Below are 21,587 nucleotides of genomic sequence, written 5' to 3'. Positions count from 1 at the left end.
CGTAGCTCAGTTGGTAAGAGCACCGGATGCGATATTGGGAGCTTGTGGGTTCGGATCCCACCGGCGGCATGGTTGTTTTTTCTGCTGGTTTATAAGTAATTTTCTTTAAAGAAATTGATTGGCATTAGAAATTAAAAAAAGAAAACATTCCCTTATGCACCTTGGTTTCGGTGACTGTTGTCTTCCTTCATATGTTTGTCAAACGAGCGGCACATTTCATTTGCCTTTTCTGCTAATAGCTTAACAGGGGTCTTGGTTCTGGCAGTCTTGATGCCATAGGTAGCATGCGAGGGCTCTCGCACAGTTTCCGCCCTCGCAGTTACATGACGTTCTACGTCACACTTGCGTTATTACAGGACGTGCTACGTCCACCGCTATGGACGAGGGTGGCGCTGGTGAACACCTTCAAGGTTCGCTTACACGCAAAACATAGATACCCACGAAAGCAGCAAATTGGACAGCCGTCGCCGTAGCTGAGTTGGTAAGAGCACCGGACGCGATATTCGGAGGTTGTGGGTTCGGATCCCACCGGCGACATGGTTTTTTTGTCTGCTGGTTTATAAGTAACTTTCTTTAGACACATTGATTGGCATTCGAAATTGAAAAAAAAGAAAACACTCCCCTATGCACCTTGGTTCCGGTGACTGTTGTCTTCCTTCATATGTTTGTCAAACGAGCCCCTCATTTCATTTGCTTTGTCTGCTGAAAGCTTAATGGGGGTCTTGGTTCTGGCAGTCTTGATTCCATAGGTAGCATAAGAGAGCTCTCGCACAGATTTCGCCCTCGCCGTTACATGACCTTCTACGTCACACTTGCGGTATTACAGGACATGCTACGTCCACCGCTGTGGACGAGGGTGGCGCTGGTGAACACTTTCAAGGTTCGCTTACACGCAAAACATAGATACCTATGAAAGCAACAAATTGGACAGCCGTCGCCGTAGCTGGGTTGGTAAGAGCACCGGACGCGATATTCGGAGGTTGTGGGTTCAAATCCCACCGGCGGCAAGGTTGTTTTTCTGCTCGTTTATAAGTATATTTCTTTAAAACAAATTGATTGGCATTAGAAATTAAAAAAAAAGAAATCATTCCTCTATGCACCTTGGTTTCGGTGACTGTTGTCTTCCTTCATAAGTTTGTCAAACGAGCCCCTCATTTTATTTGCCTTTTCTGCTAATAGCTTAACGGGGGTCTTTGTTCTGGCAGTCTTGATGCCATATTTATCATAAGAGGGCTCTCGCACAGTTTTCGCCCTCGCCGTTACATGACGTTCTACGTCACACTTGCGTTATTACAGGACGTGCTACGTCCACCGCTATGAACGAGGGTGGCGCTGGAGACCACTTTCAAGGTTCGCTTACACGCAAAACATAGATACCCACGAAAGCAGCAAATTGGACAGCCGTCGCCGTAGCTGAGTTGGTAAGAGCACCGGACGCGATATTCGGAGCTTGTGGATTCGGATCCCACCGGCGGCATGGTTGTTTTTTCTGCTGGTTTATAAGTAATTTTCTTTAAACAAAGTGATTGGCATTAGAAATTAAAAAAGAAAACATTCCCCTATGCACCTTGGTTTCGGTGACTGTTGTCTTCCTTCATATGTTTGTCAAACGAGCCCCACATTTCATTTGCCTTTTCTGCTAATAGCTTAACAGGGGTCTTGGTTCTGGCAGTCTTGATGCCATAGGTAGCATGAGTGGGCTCTCGCACAGTTTCCGCCCTCGCCGTTACATGACGTTCTACGTCACACTTGCGGTATATCAGGACGTGCTACGTCCACCGCTATGGACGAGTGTGGCGCTGGTGAACACTCTCTACGTTCCCTTACACGCAAAACATAGATACCCACAAAAGCAGCAGATTGGACAGCCGTCGCCGTAGCTCAGTTGGTAAGAGCACCGGATGCGATATTCGGAGGTTGTGGGTTCGGATCCCACCGGCGACATGGTTGTTTTTTCTGCTTGTTTATAAATAATTTTCTTTAGACAAATTGATTGGCAGTCGAAATTAAAAAAAGAAAACACACCCCTATGCACCTTGGTTCCGGTGACAGTTGTCTTCCTTCATATGTTTGTCAAACGAGCCCCTCATATCATTTGCTTTGTCTGCTGATAGCTTAACGGGGGTCTTGGTTCTGGCAGTCTTGATGCCATAGGTAGCATAAGAGGGCTCACGCACAGTTTTCGCCCTCCCCGTTACATGACGTTCTACGTCACACTTGCGTTATTACAGGACGTGCTACGTCCACCGCTATGGACGAGGGTGGCGCTGGTGAACACCTTCAAGTTCGCTTACACGCAAAACATAGATACCCACGAAAGCAGCGAATTGGACAGCCGTCGCCATAGCTGAGTTGGTAAGAGCACCGGACGTGATATTCGGAGTTTGTGGGTTCGGATCCCACCGGCGGCATGGTTGCTTTTTTCTGCTGGTTTATAAGTAATTTTCTTTAAACAAAGTGATTGGCATTAGAAATTAAAAAAGAAAACATTCCTCTATGCGCCTTGGTTTCGGTGACTGTTGTCTTCCTTCATATGTTTGTCAAACGAGCGGCACATTTCATTTGCCTTTTCTGCTAATAGCTTAACAGGGGTCTTGGTTCTGGCAGTCTTGATGCCATAGGTAGCATGAGAGGGCTCTCGCACAGTTTCCGCCCTCGCAGTTACATGACGTTCTACGTCACACTTGCGGTATATCAGGACGTGCTACGTCCACCGCTATGGACGAGTGTGGCGCTGGTGAACACTCTCTAGGTTCGCTTACACGCAAAACATAGATACCCACGAAAGCAGCAGATTGGACAGCCGTCGCCGTAGCTCAGTTGGTAAGAGCACCGGAAGCGATATTCGGAGGTTGTGGGTTCAGATCCCACCGGCGACATGCTTGTTTTTTCTGCTGGTTTATAAATAATTTTCTTTAGACAAATTGATTGGCATTCGAAATTAAAAAAAAGAAAACACTCCCCTTTGCACCTTGGTTCCGGTGACTGTTGTCTTTCTTCATATGTTTGTCAAACGAGTCCCTCATTTCATTTGCTTTGTCTGCTGATAGCTTAACGGGGGTCTTGGTTCTGGCAGTCTTGATGCCATAGGTAGCATAAGAGGGCTCACGCACAGTTTTCGCCCTCCCCGTTACATGACGTTCTACGTCACACTTGCGTTATTACAGGACGTGCTACGTCCACCGCTATGGACGAGGGTGGCGCTGGTGAACACCTTCAAGTTCGCTTACACGCAAAACATAGATACCCACGAAAGCAGCGAATTGGACAGCCGTCGCCATAGCTGAGTTGGTAAGAGCACCGGACGTGATATTCGGAGTTTGTGGGTTCGGATCCCACCGGCGGCATGGTTGCTTTTTTCTGCTGGTTTATAAGTGATTTTCTTTAAACAAATTGATTGGAATTAGAAATAAAAAAAAGAAAACATTCCCCTATGCACCTTGGTTTCGGTGACTGTTGTCTTCCTTCATATGTTTGTCAAACGAGTCCCTCATTTCATTTGCCTTTTCTGCTAACAGCTTAACGGGGATCTTTGTTCTGGCAGTCTTGATGCCATAGGTAGCATAAGAGGTTTCTCGCACAGTTTCCGCCCTCACCATTACATGACGTTCTACGTCACACTTGCGGTATTACAGGACGTGCTACGTCCACCGCTACGGACGAGGGTGGAGCTGGTGAACACTCTCTAGGTTCGCTTACACGCAAAACATAGATACCCACGAAAGCAGCAGATTGGACAGCCGTCGCCGTAGCTCAGTTGGTAAGAGCACCGGACGCGATATTCGGAGGTTGTGGGTTCGGATCCCACCGGCGACATGGTTTTTTTTTCTGCTGGTTTATAAGTAACTTTCTTTAGACACATTGATTGGCATTCGAAATTGAAAAAAAAGAAAACACTCCCCTATGCACCTTGGTTCCGGTGACTGTTGTCTTCCTTCATATGTTTGTCAAACGAGCCCCTCATTTCATTTGCTTTGTCTGCTGATAGCTTAATGGGGGTCTTTGTTCTGGCAGTCTTGATTCCATAGGTAGCATAAGAGAGCTCTCGCACAGTTTTCGCCCTCGCCGTTACATGACGTTCTACGTCACACTTGCGGTATTACAGGACATGCTACGTCCACCGCTGTGGACGAGGGTGGCGCTGGTGAACACTTTCAAGGTTCGCTTACACGCAAAACATAGATACCTACGAAAGCAGCAAATTGGACAGCCGTCGCCGTAGCTGGGTTGGTAAGAGCACCGGACGCGATATTCGGAGGTTGTGGGTTCAAATCCCACCGGCGGCATGGTTGTTTTTCTGCTCGTTTATAAGTATATTTCTTTAAAACAAATTGATTGGCATTAGAAATTAAAAAAAAGAAAACATTCCTCTATGCACCTTGGTTTCGGTGACTGTTGTCTTCCTTCATAAGTTTGTCAAACGAGCCCCTCATTTTATTTGCCTTTTCTGCTAATAGCTTAACGGGGGTCTTTGTTCTGGCAGTCTTGATGCCATAGGTAGCATAAGAGGGTTCTCGCACAGTTTCCGCCCTCGCCGTTACATGACGTTCTACGTCACACTTGCGGTATTACAGGACGTGCTACGTCCACCGCTATGGACGAGGGTGGCGCTGGTGAACACTCTCAAGGTTCGTTTACACGCAAAACATAGATACCCACGAAAGCAGCAGATTTGACAGCCGTCGCCGTTTCTCAGTTGGTAAGAGCACCGGACGCGATATTCGGAGGTTGTGGGTTCGGATCCCACCGGCGGCATGGTTGCTTTTTTTGCTGGTTTATAAGTAATTTTCTTTAAACAAATTGATTGGCATTAGAAATTTAAAAAAGAAAACATTCCCCTATGCACCTTGGTTTCGGTGACTGTTGTCTTCCTTCATATGTTTGTCAAACGAGCCCCTCATTTCATTTGCCTTGTCTGCTAAATGCTTAACAGGGGTCTTGGTTCTGGCAGTCTTGATGCCATAGGTAGCATGAGAGGGCTGTCGCACAGTTTCCGCCCTCGCCGTTACATGAAGTTCTACGTCACACTTGCGGTATTACAGGTCGTGCTACGTCCACCGCTATGGACGAGGGTGGTGGTGGTGCACACTCTCGTGGTTCGCTTACACGCAAAACATAGATACCCACGAAAGCAGCAGATGCACAGCCGTCGCCGTAGCTCAGTTGTTAAGGGCACCGGACGCGATATTCGGACGTTGTGTTTTGGGATCTCACCGGCGGCATGGTTTTTTTCTGCTGGTTTATAAGTAATTTTCTTTAAACAAATTGATTGGCATTAGAAAAATAAAAAAAAGAAAACATTCCCCTATGCAACTTGGTTCCGGTGACTGTTGTCTTCCTTCATATGTTTGTCAAACGAGCCCCTCATTTCATTTGCTTTGTCTGCTGATAGCTTAACGGGGGTCTTGGTTCTGGCAGTCTTGATGCCATAGGTAGCATAAGAGGGCTCTCGCACAGTTTTCGCCCTCGCCGTTACATGACGTTCTACGTCACACTTGCGTTATTACAGGACGTGCTACGTCCACCGCTATGGACGAGGGTGGCGCTGGTGAACACTTTCAAGGTTCGCTTACACGCAAAACATAGATACCCACAAAAGCAGCAAATTGGACAGCCGTCGCCGTAGCTGAGTTGGTAAGAGCACCGGACGCGATATTCGGAGCTTGTGGATTCGGATCCCACCGGCGGCATGGTTGTTTTTTCTGCTGGTTTATAACTAATTGTCTTTAAACAAACTGATTGGCATTAGAAATTAAAAAAGAAAACATTCCCCTAAGCACCTTGGTTTCGGTGACTGTTGTCTTCCTTCATATGTTTGTCAAACGAGCCCCACATTTCATTTGCCTTTTCTGCTAATAGCTTAACAGGGGTCTTGGTTCTGGCAGTCTTGATGCCATAGGTAGCATGAGTGGGCTCTCGCACAGTTTCCGCCCTCGCCGTTACATGACGTTCTACGTCACACTTGCGGTATATCAGGACGTGCTACGTCCACCGCTATGGACGAGTGTGGCGCTGGTGAACACTCTCTAGGTTCGCTTACACGCAAAACATAGATACCCACAAAAGCAGCAGATTGGACAGCCGTCGCCCTAGCTCAGTTGGTAAGAGCACCGGATGCGATATTCGGAGGTTGTGGGTTCGGATCCCACCGGCGACATGGTTGTTTTTTCTGCTGGTTTATAAATAATTTTCTTTAGACAAATTGATTGGCAGTCGAAATTAAAAAAAGAAAACATTCCCCTATGCACCTTGGTTCCGGTGACTGTTGTCTTCCTTCATATGTTTGTCAAACGAGCCCCTCATATCATTTGCTTTGTCTGCTGATAGCTTAACGGGGGTCTTGGTTCTGGCAGCCTTGATGCCATATTTATCATAAGAGGGCTCTCGCACAGTTTTCGCCCTCGCCTTTACATGACGTTCTACGTCACACGCGGTATTAGAGGACGTGCTTTGTCCACCGCTATGGACGAGGGTTTCGCTGGTGAACACTTTCAAGGTTCGCTTACACGCAAAACATAGATGCCCACGAAAGCAGCAAATTGGACAGTCGTCGCCGTAGCTCAGTTGGTAAGAGCACCGGACGTGATATTCGGAGGTTGTGGGTTTGGATCCCACCGGCGGCATGGTTGCTTTTTTCTGCTGGTTTATAAGTAATTTTCTTTAAACAAATTGATTGGCATTAGAAATAAAAAAAGAAAACATTCCCCTATGCACCTTGGTTTCGGTGACTGTTGTCTTCCTTCATATGTTTGTCAAACGAGTCCGTCATTTCATTTGCCTTTTCTGCTTTTAGCTTAACGGGGATCTTTGTTCTGGCAGTCTTGATGCCATAGGTAGCATAAGAGGGTTCTCGCACAGTTTCCGCCCACGCCGTTACATGACGTTCTACGTCACACTAGTGGTATTACAGGACGTGCTACGTCCACCGCTACGGACGAGGGTGGAGCTGGTGAACACTCTCTAGGTTCGCTTACACGCAAAACATAGATACCCAGGAAAGCAGCAGATTGGATAGCCGTCGCCGTAGCTCAGTTGGTAAGAGCACCGGACGCGATATTCGGAGGTTGTGGGTTCGGAACCCACCGGCGACATGGTTTTTTTTCTGCTGGTTTATAAGTAACTTTCTTTAGAAAAATTGATTGGCATTCGAAATTGAAAAAAAGAAAACGCTCCCCTATGCACCTTGGTTCCGGTGACTGTTGTCTTCCTTCATATGTTTGTCAAACGAGCCCCTCAATTCATTTGCTTTGTCTGCTGATAGCTTAACGGGGGTCTTGGTTCTGGCAGTCTTGATTCCATAGGTAGCATAAGAGGGTTCTCGCACAGTTTCGGCCCTCGCCGTTACATGAAGTTCTACGTCACACTTGCGGTATTACAGGTCGTGCTACGTCCACCGCTATGGACGAGGGTGGTGGTGGTGAACACTCTCGAGGTTCGCTTACACGCAAAACATCGATACCCACGAAAGCAGCAGATTGCACAGCCGTCGCCGTAGCTCAGTTGGTAAGAGCACCGGACGCGATATTCGGACGTTGTGTGTTCGGATCCCACCGGCGGCATGGTTTTTTTTCTGCTGGTTTATAAGTAATTTTATTTAAACAAATTGAATGGCATTAGAAATTAAAAAAAAGAAAACATTCCCCTATGCACCTTGGTTTCGGTGACTGTTGTCTTCCTTCATATGTTTGTCTAACGATTCCCTCATTTCATTTGCATTTTCTGCTAATAGCTTAACGGGGATCTTTGTTCTGGCAGTCTTGATGCCATAGGTAGCATAAGAGGGTTCTCGCACAGTTTTCGCCCTCGCCGTTACATGACGTTCTACGTCACACTTGCGGTATTACAGGTCGTGCTACGTCCACCGCTGTGGACGAGGGTGGCGCTGGTGAACACTTTCAAGGTTCGCTTACATGCAAAACATAGATACCCACGAAAGCAGCAAATTGGACAGCCGTCGCCGTAGCTGGGTTGGTAAGAGCACCGGACGCGATATTCGGAGGTTGTGGGCTCGAATCCCACCGGCGGCATGGTTGTTTTTCTGCTGGTTTATAAGTAATTTTCTTTAAACAAATTGACTGGCATTAAAATTAAAAAAAGAAAACATTCCTCTATGCACCTTGGTTTCGGTGACTGTTGTCTTCCTTCATATGTTTGTCAAACAAGCGGCACATTTCATTTGCCTTTTCTGCTAATAGCTTAACGGGGGTCTTGGTTCTGGCAGTCTTCATGCCATAGGTAGCATAAGAGGGCTCACGCACAGTTTTCGCCCTCGCCGTTACATGACGTTCTACGTCACACTTGCGTTATTACAGGACGTGCTACGTCCACCGCTATGGACGAGGGTGGCGCTGGTGAACACCTTCAAGGTTCGCTTACACGCAAAACATAGATACCCACGAAAGCAGCAAATTGGACAGCCGTCGCCGTAGCTGAGTTGGTAAGAGCACCGGACGCGATATTCGGAGTTTGTGGGTTCGGATTCCACCGGCGGCATGGTTGCTTTTTTCTGCTGGTTTATAAGTGATTTTCTTTAAACAAATTGATTGGAATTAGAAATAAAAAAAAGAATACATTCCCCTATGCACCTTGGTTTCGGTGACTGTTGTCTTCCTTCATATCTTTGTCAAACGAGTCCCTCATTTCATTTGCCTTTTCTGCTAAAAGCTTAACGGGGATCTTTGTTCTGGCAGTCTTGATGCCATAGGTAGCATAAGAGGTTTCTCGCACAGTTTCCGCCCTCACCATTACATGACGTTCTACGTCACACTTGCGGTATTACAGGACGTGCTACGTCCACCGCTACGGACGAGGGTGGAGCTGGTGAACACTCTCTAGGTTCGTTTACACGCAAAACATAGATACCCACGAAAGCAGCAGATTGGACAGCCGTCGCCGTAGCTCAGTTGGTAAGAGCACCGGACGCGATATTCGGAGGTTGTGGGTTCGGATCCCACCGGCGACATGGTTGTTTTTTCTGCTGGTTTATAAGTAACTTTCTTTAGACAAACTGATTGGCATTCGAAAGGAAAAAAAAAGAAAACACTCCCCTATGCACCTTGGTTCCGGTGACTGTTGTCTTCCTTCATATGTTTGTCAAACGAGCCCCTGATTTCATTTGCCTTGCCTGCTAATAGCTTAACAGGGGTCTTGGTTCTGCCAGTCTTGATGCCATAGGTAGCATGAGAGGGCTCTCGCACAGTTTCCGCCCTCGCCGTTACATGAAGTTCTACGTGACACTTGCGGTATTACAGGTCGTGCTACGTCCACTGCTATGGACGAGGGTGGCGGTGGTGAACACTCTCGAGGTTCGCTTACACGCAAAACATAGATACCCACGAAAGCAGCAGATAGCACAGCCGTCGCCGTAGCTCAGTTGGTAAGAGCACCGGATGCGATATTGGGAGCTTGTGGGTTCGGATCCCACCGGCGGCATGGTTGTTTTTCTGCTGGTTTATAAGTAATTTTCTTTAAACAAATTGATTGGCATTAGAAATTAAAAAAAAGAAAACATTCCTCTATGCACGTTGGTTTCGGTGACTGTTGTCTTCCTTCATATGTTTGTCAAACGAGCCCCTCATTTCATTTGCCTTTTCTGCTAATAGCTTAACGGGGGTCTTTGTTCTGGCAGTCTTGATGCCATAGGTAGCATAAAAGGGTTCTCGCACAGTTTCCGCCCTCGACGTTACATGACGTTCTACGTCACACTTGCGGTAATACAGGACGTGCTACGTCCACCGCTATGGACGAGGGTGGCGCTGGTGAAAACTCTCAAGGTTCGCTTACACGCAAAACATAGATACCCACGAAAGCAGCACATTGGACAGTCGTCACCGTAGCTCAGTTGGTAGGAGCACCGGACGCGATATTCGGAGGTTGTGGGTTCGGATCCCACCGGCGGCATGGTTGCTTTTTTCTGCTGGTTTATAAGTAATTTTCTTTAAACAAATTGATTGGCATTAGAAATAAAAAAAGAAAACATTTCCCTATGCACCTTGGTTTCGGTGACTGTTGTCTTCCTTCATATGTTTGTCAAACGAGCCCCTCATTTCATTTGCCTTTTCTGCTGATAGCTTAACGGGGGTCTTTGTTCTGGCAGTCTTGATGCCATAGGTAGCATAAGAGGGTTCTCGCACAGTTTCCGCCCTCGCCGTTTCATGATGTTCTACGTCACACTTGCGGTATTACAGGACGTGCTACGTCCACCGCTATGGACGAGGGTGGCCCTGGTGAACACTCTCAAGGTTCGCTTACACGCAAAACATAGATACCCACGAAAGCTGCAGATTGGACAGCCGTCGCCGTAGCTGAGTTGGTAAGAGCACCGGACGCGATATTCGGAGGTTGTGGGTTCGGATCCCACCGGCGGCATGGTTGCATTTTTCTGCTGGTTTATATCTAATTTTCTTTAAACAAATTGACTGCCATTAGAAATTAAAAAAAGAAAACATTCCCCTATGCTCCTTGGTTTCGGTGACTGTTGTCTTCCTTCATATGTTTGTCAAACGAGCCCTTCATTTCATTTGACTCTTCTGCTAATAGCTTAACAGGGGTCTTGGTTCTGCCAGTCTTGATGCCATGGGTAGCATGAGAGGGCTCTCGCACAGTTTCCGCCCTCGCCGTTACATGAAGTTCTACGTGACACTTGCGGTATTACAGGTCGTGTTACGTCCACCGCTATGGACGAGGGTGGTGGTGGTGAACACTCTCGAGGTTCGCTTACACGCAAAACATAGATACCCACGAAAGCAGCAGATTGCACAGCCGTCGCCGTAGCTCAGTTGGTAAGAGCACCGGACGCGATATTGGGAGCTTGTGGGTTCGGATCCCACCGGCGGCATGGTTGTTTTTTCTGCTGGTTTATAAGTAATTTTCTTTAAACAAATTGATTGGCATTAGATATTAAAAAAAGAAAACATTCCCTTATGCACCTTGGTTTCGGTGACTGTTGTCTTCCTTCATATGTTTGTCAAACGAGTCCCTCATTTCATTTGCCTTTTCTGCTAAAAGCTTAACAGGGATCTTTGTTCTGGCAGTCTTGATGCCATAGGTAGCATAAGAGGTTTCTCGCACAGTTTCCGCCCTCACCATTACATGACGTTCTACGTTACACTTGCGGTATTACAGGACGTGCTACGTCCACCGCTACGGACGAGGGTGGAGCTGGTGAACACTCTCTAGGTTCGCTTACACGCAAAACATAGATACCCACGAAAGCAGCAGATTGGACAGCCGTCGCCGTAGCTCAGTTGGTAAGAGCACCGGACGCGATATTCGGAGGTTGTGGGTTCGGATCCCACCGGCGACATGGTTGTTTTTTCTGCTGGTATATAAGTAACTTTCTTTAGACAAACTGATTGGCATTCGAAAGGAAAAAAAAAGAAAACACTCCCCTATGCACCTTGGTTCCGGTGACTGTTGTCTTCCTTCATATGTTTGTCAAACGAGCCCCTGATTTCATTTGCCTTGCCTGCTTATAGCTTAACAGGGGTCTTGGTTCTGGCAGTCTTGATGCCATAGGTAGCATAAGAGGTTTCTCGCACAGTTTCCGCCCTCACCATTACATGACGTTCTACGTCACACTTGCGGTATTACAGGACGTGCTACGTCCACCGCTACGGACGAGGGTGCAGCTGGTGAACACTCTCTAGGTTCGCTTACACGCAAAACATAGATACCCACGAAAGTAGCAGATTGGACAGCCGTCGCCGTAGCTCAGTTGGTAGGAGCACCGGACGCGATATTCAAAGGTTGTGGGTTCGGATCCCACCGGCGGCATGGTTGTTTTTCTGCTGGTTTATAAGTAATTTTCTTTAAACAAATTGATTGCCATTAGAAATTAAAAAAAGAAAACATTCCCCTATGCTCCTTGGTTTCGGTGACTGTTGTCTTCCTTCATATGCTTGTCAAACGAGTCCTTCATTTCTTTTGACTTTTCTGCTAATAGCTTAACAGGGGTCTTGGTTCTGGCAGTCTTGATGCCATAGGTAGCATGAGAGGGCTCTCGCACAGTTTCCGCCCTCGCCGTTACATGACGTTCTACGTCACAGTTGCGGTATTACAGGACGTGCTACGTCCACCGCTATGGACGAGGGTGGCGCTGGTGAACACTCTCAAGGTTCGCTTACACGCAAAACATAGATACCCAAGAAAGCAGCAGATTGGACAGCCGTCGCCGTAGCTCAGTTGGTAAGAGCACCGGACGCGATATTCGGAGGTTGTGGGTTCGGATCCCACCGGCGACATGGTTGTTTTTCTGCTGGTTTATAATTAACTTTCTTCAGACAAATTGATTGCCATTAGAAATTAAAAAAAGAAAACATTCCCCTATGCTCCTTGGTTTCGGTGACTGTTGTCTTCCTTCATATGCTTGTCAAACGAGCCCCTCATTTCATTTGCCTTTTCTGCTAATAGCTTAACAGGGGTCTTGGTTCTGGCAGTCTTGATGCCATAGGTAGCATGAGAGGGCTCTCGTACAGTTTCCGCCCTCGCCGTTACATGATGTTCTACGTCACACTTGCGGTATTACAGGACGTGCTACGTCCACCGCTATAGACGAGGGTGGCGCTGGTGAACACTCTCAAGGTTCGCTTACACGCAAAACATAGATACCCACGAAAGCAGCAGATTGGACAGCCGTCGCCGTAGCTGAGTTGGTAAGAGCACCGGACGCGATATTCGGAGGTTGTGGGTTCGGATCCCACCGGCGGCATGGTTTCATTTCTCTGCTGGTTTATATCTAATTTTCTTTAAACAAATTGATTGGCATTAGAAATTAAAAAAAGAAAACATTCCCCTATGCACCTCGGTTTCGGTTACTGTTGTCTTCCTTCATATGTTTGTCAAACGAGCCCCTCATTTCATTTGCCTTTTCTGCTAATAGCTTAACAGGGGTCTTTGTTCTGGCAGTCTTGATGCCATAGGTAGCATAAGAGGGTTCTCGCACAGTTTCCGCCCTCACCATTACATGACGTTCTACGTCACACTTGCGGTATTACAGGACGTGCTACGTCCACCGCTACGGACGAGGGTGCAGCTGGTGAACACTCTCTAGGTTCGCTTACACGCAAAACATAGATACCCACGAAAGTAGCAGATTGGACAGCCGTCGCCGTAGCTCAGTTGGTAGGAGCACCGGACGCGATATTCAAAGGTTGTGGGTTCGGATCCCACCGGCGGCATGGTTGTTTTTCTGCTGGTTTATAAGTAATTTTCTTTAAACAAATTGATTGCCATTAGAAATTAAAAAAAGAAAACATTCCCCTATGCTCCTTGGTTTCGGTGACTGTTGTCTTCCTTCATATGCTTGTCAAACGAGCCCCTCATTTCATTTGCCTTTTCTGCTAATATCCTAACGGGGGTCTTGGATCTGGCAGTCTTGATGCCATAGGTAGCATAAGAGGGCTCTCGCACAATTTCCGCCCTCGCCGTTATATGACGTTCTAGGTCACACTAGCGGTATTGCAGGACGTGCTACGTCCACCGTTATGGACGAGGGTGGCGCTGGTGAACATTTTCATGGTTCGCTTACACGCAAAACATAGATACCCACAAAAACAGCAGATTGGACAGCCGTCGCCGTAGCTCAGTTGGTAAGAGCACCGGACGCGATATTCGGAGGTTGTGGGCTCGGATCCCACCGGCGACATGGTTGTTTTTCTGCTGGTTTATCAGTATTTCCTTAAAACAAATTGATTGGCATTAGAAAAATAAAAAAAGAAAACATTCCTCTATGCACCTTGGTTTCGGTGACTGTTGTCTTCCTTCATATGTTTGTCAAACGAGCCCTTCATTTCATTTGACTTTTCTGCTAATAGCTTAACAGGGGTCTTGGTTCTGGCAGTCTTGATACCATAGGTAGCATAAGAGGTTTCTCGCACAGTTTCCGCCCTCACCATTACATGACGTTCTACGTCACACTTGTGGTATTACAGGACGTGTTACGTCCACCGCTACGGACGAGGGTGGATCTGGTGAACACTCTCTAGGTTCGCTTACACGCAAAACATTGATACCCACGAAAGCAGCAGATTGGACAGCCGTCGCCGTAGCTCAGTTGGTAAGAGCACCGGACGCGATATTCGGAGGTTGTGGGTTCGGATCCCACCGGCGACATGGTTGTTTTTCTGCTGGTTTAAAAGTAACTTTCTTTAGACAAACTGATTGGCATTCGAAAGGAAAAAAAAAAGAAAACACTCCCCTATGCACCTTGGTTTCGGTGACTGTTGTCTTCCTTCATATGTTTGTCAAACGAGCCCCTGATTTCATTTGCCTTACCTGCTAATAGCTTAACAGGAGTCTTGGTTCTGCCAGTCTTGATGCCATAGGTAGCATGAGAGGGCTCTCGCACAGTTTCCGCCCTCGCCGTTACATGAAGTTCTACGTGACACTTGCGGTATTACAGGTCGTGCTACGTCCACCGCTATGGACGAGGGTTGTGGTGGTGGACACTCTCGAGGTTCGCTTACACGCAAAACATAGATACCCACGAAAGCAGCAGATTGCACAGCCGTCGCCGTAGCTCAGTTGGTAAGAGCACCGGACGCGATATTCGGAGGTTGTGGGTTCGGATCCCACCGGCGACATGCTTGTTTTTTCTGCTGGTTTATAAATAATTTTCTTTAGACAAATTGATTGGCATTCAAAATTAAAAAAAAGAAAAAACTCCCCTATGCACCTTGGTTCCGGTGACTGTTGTCTTCCTTCATATGTTTGTCAAACGAGTCCCTCATTTCATTTGCTTTGTCTGCTGATAGCTTAACGGGGGCCTTGGTTCTGGCAGTCTTGATGCCATAGGTAGCATAAGAGGGCTCACGCACAGTTTTCGCCCTCGCCGTTACATGACGTTCTACGTCACACTTGCGTTATTACAGGACGTGCTACGTCCACCGCTATGGACGAGGGCGGCGCTGGTGAACACCTTCAAGGTTCGCTTACACGCAAAACATAGATACCCACGAAAGCAGCAAATTGGACAGCCGTTGCCGTAGCTGAGTTGGTAAGAGCACCGGACGCGATATTCGGAGTTTGTGGGTTCGGATTCTAACGGCGGCATGGTTGCTTTTTTCTGCTGGTTTATAAGTGATTTTCTTTAAACAAATTGATTGGCATTAGAAATTAAAAAAAAAGAAAACATTCCTCTATGCACCTTGGTTTCGGTGACTGTTGTCTTCCTTCATATCTTTGTCAAGCGAGCCCCTCATTTCCTTTGCCTTTTCTGCTAATAGCTTAACGGGGGTCTTTGTTCTGGCAGTCTTGATGCCATAGGTAGCATAAGAGGGTTCTCGCACAGTTTCCGCCCTCGCCGTTACATGACGTTCTACGTCACACTTGCGGTATTACAGGACGTGCTACGTCCACCGCTATGGACGAGGGTGGCGCTGGTGAACACTCTCTAGGTTCGCTTACACGCAAAACATAGATACCCACGAAAGCAGCAGATTGGACAGCCGTCACCGTAGCTCAGCTGGTGAGAGCACCGGACGCGATATTCGGACGTTGTGGGTTCGGATCCCACCGGCGGCATGGTTGTTTTTTCTGCTGGTTTATAAGTAATTTTCTTTAAACAAATCGATTGGCATTAGAAATTAAAAAAAAACATTCCCTTATGCACCTTGGTTTCGGTGACTGTTGTCTTCCTTCATATGTTTGTCAAACGAGCGGCACATTTCATTTGCCTTTTCTGCTAATTGCTTAACAGGGGTCTTGGTTCTGGCAGTCTTGATGCCATAGGTAGCATAAGAGGGTTCTCGCACAGTTTCCGCCCTCGCCGTTTCATGATGTTCATCGTCACACTTGCGGTATTACAGGACGTGCTACGTCCACCGCTATGGACGAGTGTGGCGCTGGTGAACACTCTCTAGGTTCGCTTACACGCAAAACATAGATACCCACGAAAGCAGCAGATTGGACAGCCGTCGCCGTAGCTCAGTTGGTAAGAGCACCGGACGCGATATTCGGAGGTTGTGGGTTCGGATCGCACCGGCGACATGCTTGTTTTTTCTGCTGGTTTATAAATAATTTTCTTTAGACAAATTGATTGGCACTAGAAATTATAAAAAAGAAAACATTCCTCTATGCACGTTGGTTTCGGTGACTGTTGTCTTCCTTCATATGTTTGTCAAACGAGCCCCTCATTTCATTTGCCTTTTCTGCTAATAGCTTAACGGGGGTCTTTGTTCTGGCAGTCTTGATGCCATAGGTAGCATAAGAGGGTTCTCCCACAGTTTCCGCCCTCGCCGTTTCATGATGTTCATCGTCACACTTGCGGTATTACAGGACGTGCTACGTCCACCGCTATGGACGAGGGTGGCCCTGGTGAACACTCTCAAGGCTCGCTTACACGCAAAACATAGATACCCACGAAAGCTGCAGATTGGACAGCCGTCACCGTAGCTGAGTTGGTAAGAGCACCGGACGCGATATTCGGAGGTTGTGGGCTCGGATCCCACAGGCGGCATGGTTGCATTTTTCTGCTGGTTTATATCTAATTTTCTTTAAACAAATTGATTGCCATTAGAAATTAAAAAAAGAAAACATTCCCCTATGCTCCTTGGTTTCGGTGACTGTTGTCTTCCTTCATATGTTTGTCAAACGAGTCCTTCATTTCTTTTGACTTTTCTGCTAATAGCTTAACAGGGGTCTTGGTTCTGGCAGTCTTGATGCCATAGGTAGCATGAGAGGGCTCTCGCACAGTTTCCGCCCTCGCCGTTTCTAGACGTTCTACGTCACACTTGCGGTATTACAGGACGTGCTACGTCCACCGCTATGGACGAGTGTGGCGCTGGTGAACACTCTCTAGGTTCGCTTACACGCAAAGCATAGATACCCACGAAAGCAGCAGATTGGACTGCCGTCGCCGTAGCTCAGTTGGTAAGAGCACCGGACGCGATATTCGGAGGTTGTGGGTTCGGATCCCACCGGCGACATGGTTGTTTTTCTGCTGGTTTATAAGTAACTTTCTTTAGACAAATTGATTGGCATTCGAAAGTAAAAAAAAGAAAACACTCCCCTATGCACCTTGGTTCCGGTGACTGTTGTCTTCCTTCATATGTTTGTCAAACGAGCCCCTCATTTCATTTGCCTTTTCTGCTAATAGCTTAACAGGGGTCTTGGTTCTGGCAGTCTTGATGCCATAGGTAGCATGAGAGGGCTCTCGCACAGTTTCCGCCCTCGCTGTTACTAGACGTTCTACGTCACACTTGCGGTATTACAGGACGTGCTACGTCCACCGCTATGGACGAGTGTGGCGGTGGTGAACACTCTCTAGGTTCGCTTACACGCAAAACATAGATACCCACGAAAGCAGCAGATTGGACAGCCGTCGCCGCAGCTCAGTTGGTAATAGCACCGGACGCGATATTCGAGGGTTGTGGGTCCGGATCCCACCGGCGATATGGTTGTTTTTTCTGCTGGTTTATACGTAATTTTCTTTAAACAAATTGATTGGTATTAGAAATAAAAAAGGGAAACATTCCCCTATGCACCTTGGTTTCGGTGACTGTTGTCTTCCTTCATATGTTTGTCAAACGAGTTCCTCATTTCATTTGCCTTTTCTGCTAATAGCTTAACGGGGGTCTTGGATCTGGCAGTCTTGATGTCATAGGTAGCATAAGAGGGTTCTCGCACAACTTCCGCCCTCGCCGTTATATGACGTTCTACGTCACACTTGCGGTATTGCAGGACGTGCTACGTCCACCGCTATGGACGAGGGTGGCGCTGGTGAACACTCTCAAGGTTCGCTTACACGCAAAACGTAGATACCCACGAAACCAGCAGATTGGACAGCCGTCGCCGTAGCTGAGTTGGTAAGAGCACCGGACGAGATATTCAGAGGTTATGGGTTGGGATCCCACCGGCGGCATGGTTGCATTTTTCTGCTGGTTTATATCTAATTTTCTTTAAACAAATTGATTGGCATTCGAAATTAAAAACAAGAAAACACTCCCCTATGCACCTTGGTTCCGGTGACTGTTGTCTTCCTTCATATGTTTGTCAAACGAGCCCTTATTTCATTTGCTTTGTCTGCTGATAGCTTAACGGGGGTCTTGGTTCTGGCAGTCTTGATGCCATAGGTAGCATAAGAAGGCTCTCGCACAGTTTTCGCCCTCGCCGTTATATGACGTACTACGTCACACTAGCGGTATTGCAGGACGTGCTACGTCCACCGTTATGGACGAGGGTGGCGCTGGTGAACATTTTCATGGTTCGCTTACAAGCAAAACATAGATACCCACGAAAGCAGCAGATTGGACAGCCGTCGCCGTAGCTCAGTTGGTAAGAGCACCGGACGCGATATTCGGAGGTTGTGGGTTCGGATCCCACCGGCGACATGGTTGTTTTTCTGCTGGTTTATCAGTATTTTCTTAAAACAAATTGATTGGCATTAGAAATTAAAAAAAGAAAACATTCCTCTATGCACCTTGGTTTCCGTGACTGTTGTCTTCCTTCATATGTTTGTCAAACGAGCCCTTCATTTCATTTGACTTTTCTGCTAATAGCTTAACAGGGGTCTTGGTTCTGGCAGTCTTGATACCATAGGTAGCATAAGAGGTTTCTCGCACAGTTTCCGCCCTCACCATTACATGACGTTCTACGTCACACTTGTGGTATTACAGGACGTGTTACGTCCACCGCTACGGACGAGGGTGGATCTGGTGAACACTCTCTAGGTTCGCTTACACGCAAAACATAGATACCCACGAAAGCAGCAGATTGGACAGCCGTCGCCGTAGCTCAGTTGGTAAGAGCACCGGACGCGATATTCGGAGGTTGTGGGTTCGGATCCCAACGGCGACATGGTTGTTTTTCTGCTGGTTTAAAAGTAACTTTCTTTAGACAAACTGATTGGCATTCGAAAGGAAAAAAAAAGAAAACACTCCCCTATGCACCTTGGTTCCGGTGACTGTTGTCTTCCTTCATATGTTTGTCAAACGAGCCCCTGATTTCATTTGCCTTGCCTGCTAATAGCTTAACAGGGGTCTTGGTTCTGCCAGTCTTGATGCCATAGGTAGCATGCGAGGGCTCTCGCACAGTTTCCGCCCTCGCCGTTACATGAAGTTCTACGTGACACTTGCGGTATTACAGGTCGTGCTACGTCCACCGCTATGGACGAGGGTGGTGGTGGTGAACACTCTCGAGGTTCGCTTACACGCAAAACATAGATACCCACGAAAGCAGCAGATTGCACAGCCGTCGCCGTAGCTCAGTTGGTAAGAGCACCGGACGCGATATTCGGAGGTTGTGGGTTCGGATCCCACCGGCGACATGCTTGTTTTTTCTGCTGGTTTATAAATAAGTTTCTTTAGACAAATTGATTGGCATTCAAATTTAAAAAAAAAGAAAAAACTCCCCTATGCACCTTGGTTCCGGTGACTGTTGTCTTCCTTCATATGTTTGTCAAACGAGTCCCTCATTTCATTTGCTTTGTCTGCTGATAGCTTAACGGGGGTCTTGGTTCTGGCAGTCTTGATGCCATAGGTAGCATAAGAGGGCTCACGCACAGTTTTCGCCCTCGCCGTTACATGACGTTCTACGTCACACTTGCGTTATTACAGGACGTGCTACGTCCACCGCTATGGACGAGGGCGGCGCTGGTGAACACCTTCAAGGTTCGCTTACACGCAAAACATAGATACCCACGAAAGCAGCAAATTGGACAGCCGTTGCCGTAGCTGAGTTGGTAAGAGCACCGGACGCGATATTCGGAGTTTGTGGGTTCGGATTCCAACGGCGGCATGGTTGCTTTTTTCTGCTGGTTTATAAGTGATTTTCTTTAAACAAATTGATTGGAATTAGAAATAAAAAAGAAAACATTCCCCTATGCACCTTGGTTTCGGTGACTGTTGTCTTCCTTCATATCTTTGTCAAACGAGCCCCTCATTTCCTTTGCCTTTTCTGCTAATAGCTTAACGGGGGTCTTTGTTCTGGCAGTCTTGATGCCATAGGTAGCATAAGAGGGTTCTCGCACAGTTTCCGCCCTCGCCGTTACATGACGTTCTACGTCACACTTGCGGTATTACAGGACGTGCTACGTCCACCGCTATGGACGAGGGTGGCGCTGGTGAACACTCTCAAGGTTCGCTTACACGCAAAACATTGATGCCCACGAAAGCAGCCGATTTGACAGCCGTCGCCGTTGCTCAGTTGGTAAGAGCACCGGACGCGATATTCGGAGGTTGTGGGCTCGGATCCCACCGGCGGGATGGTTGCTTTTTTTGCTGGTTTATAAGTTTTTCTTTAAACAAATTGATTGGAATTAGAAATAAAAAAAAGAAAACATTCCCCTATGCACCTTGGTTTCGGTGACTGTTGTCTTCCTTCATATGTTTGTCAAACGAGTCCCTCATTTCATTTGCCTTTTCTGCTAAAAGCTTAACGGGGATCTTTGTTCTGGCAGTCTTGATGCCATATGTAGCATAAGAGGTTTCTCGCACAGTTTCCGCCCTCACCATTACATGACGTTCTACGTCACACTTGCGGTATTACAGGACGTGCTACGTCCACCGCTACGGACGAGGGTGGAGCTGGTGAACACTCTCTAGGTTCGCTTACACGCAAAACATAGATACATACGAAAGCAGCAGATTGGACAGCCGTCGCCGTAGCTCAGTTGGTAAGAGCACCGGACGCGATATTCGGAGGTTGTGGGTTCGGATCCCACCGGCGACATGGTTGTTTTTTCTGCTGGTTTATAAGTAACTTTCTTTAGACAAACTGATTGGCATTCGAAAGGAAAAAAAAGAAAACACTCCCCTATGCTCCTTGGTTCCGGTGACTGTTGTCTTCCTTCATATGTTTGTCAAACGAGCCCCTGATTTCATTTGCCTTGCCTGCTAATAGCTTAACAGGGGTCTTGATTCTGCCAGTCTTGATGCCATAGGTAGCATGAGAGGGCTCTCGCACAGTTTCCGCCCTCGCCGTTACATGAAGTTTTACGTGACACTTGCGGTATTACAGGTCGTGCTACGTCCACCGCTATGGACGAGGGTGGCGGTGGTGAACACTCTCGAGGTTCGCTTACACGCAAAACATAGATACCCACGAAAGCAGCAGATAGCACAGCCGTCGCCGTAGCTCAGTTGGTAAGAGCACCGGACGAGATATTCGGAGGCTGTGGGTTCGAATCCCACCGGCGGCATGGTTGTTTTTCTGCTGGTTTATAAGTAATTTTCTTTAAACAAATTGATTGGCACTAGAAATTAAAAAAAAGAAAACATTCCTCTATGCACGTTGGTTTCGGTGACTGTTGTCTTCCTTCATATGTTTGTCAAACGAGCCCCTCATTTCATTTGCCTTTTCTGCTAATAGCTTAACGGGGGTCTTTGTTCTGGCAGTCTTGATGCCATAGGTAGCATAAGAGGGTTCTCGCACAGTTTCCGCCCTCGCCGTTTCATGATGTTCTACGTCACACTTGCGGTATTACAGGACGTGCTACGTCCACCGCTATGGACGAGTGTGGCGCTGGTGAACACTCTCAAGGCTCGGTTACACGCAAAACATAGATACCCACGAAAGCTGCAGATTGGACAGCCGTCGCCGTAGCTGAGTTGGTAAGAGCACCGGACGCGATATTCGGAGGTTGTGGGTTC

The 21,587-nt window shown here is 47.4% G+C and overlaps 3 non-coding genes across 3 annotated transcripts; all 3 read left to right on the top strand.

The window, feature by feature from the left end:
- The first annotated feature begins 6,549 nt into the window (after positions 1 to 6,549).
- On the top strand, positions 6,550 to 6,623 carry TRNAS-UGA (transfer RNA serine (anticodon UGA)). The gene has a single exon. It is a non-coding gene; the product is annotated as a tRNA-Ser (tRNA).
- Positions 6,624 to 20,593: 13,970 nt separating this feature from the next.
- On the top strand, positions 20,594 to 20,667 carry TRNAS-CGA (transfer RNA serine (anticodon CGA)). The gene has a single exon. It is a non-coding gene; the product is annotated as a tRNA-Ser (tRNA).
- A 395-nt stretch (positions 20,668 to 21,062) lies between these two features.
- TRNAS-AGA (transfer RNA serine (anticodon AGA)) lies at positions 21,063 to 21,136 on the top strand. Its single transcript has one exon. It is a non-coding gene; the product is annotated as a tRNA-Ser (tRNA).
- The last annotated feature ends 451 nt before the right edge of the window (positions 21,137 to 21,587 follow it).

Source organism: Amblyomma americanum, chromosome 4, assembly GCF_052857255.1.
Source record: "Amblyomma americanum isolate KBUSLIRL-KWMA chromosome 4, ASM5285725v1, whole genome shotgun sequence".
Lineage (NCBI taxonomy): Eukaryota > Metazoa > Arthropoda > Arachnida > Ixodida > Ixodidae > Amblyomma > Amblyomma americanum.
This window is presented reverse-complemented; position numbering and strand designations above follow the sequence as displayed.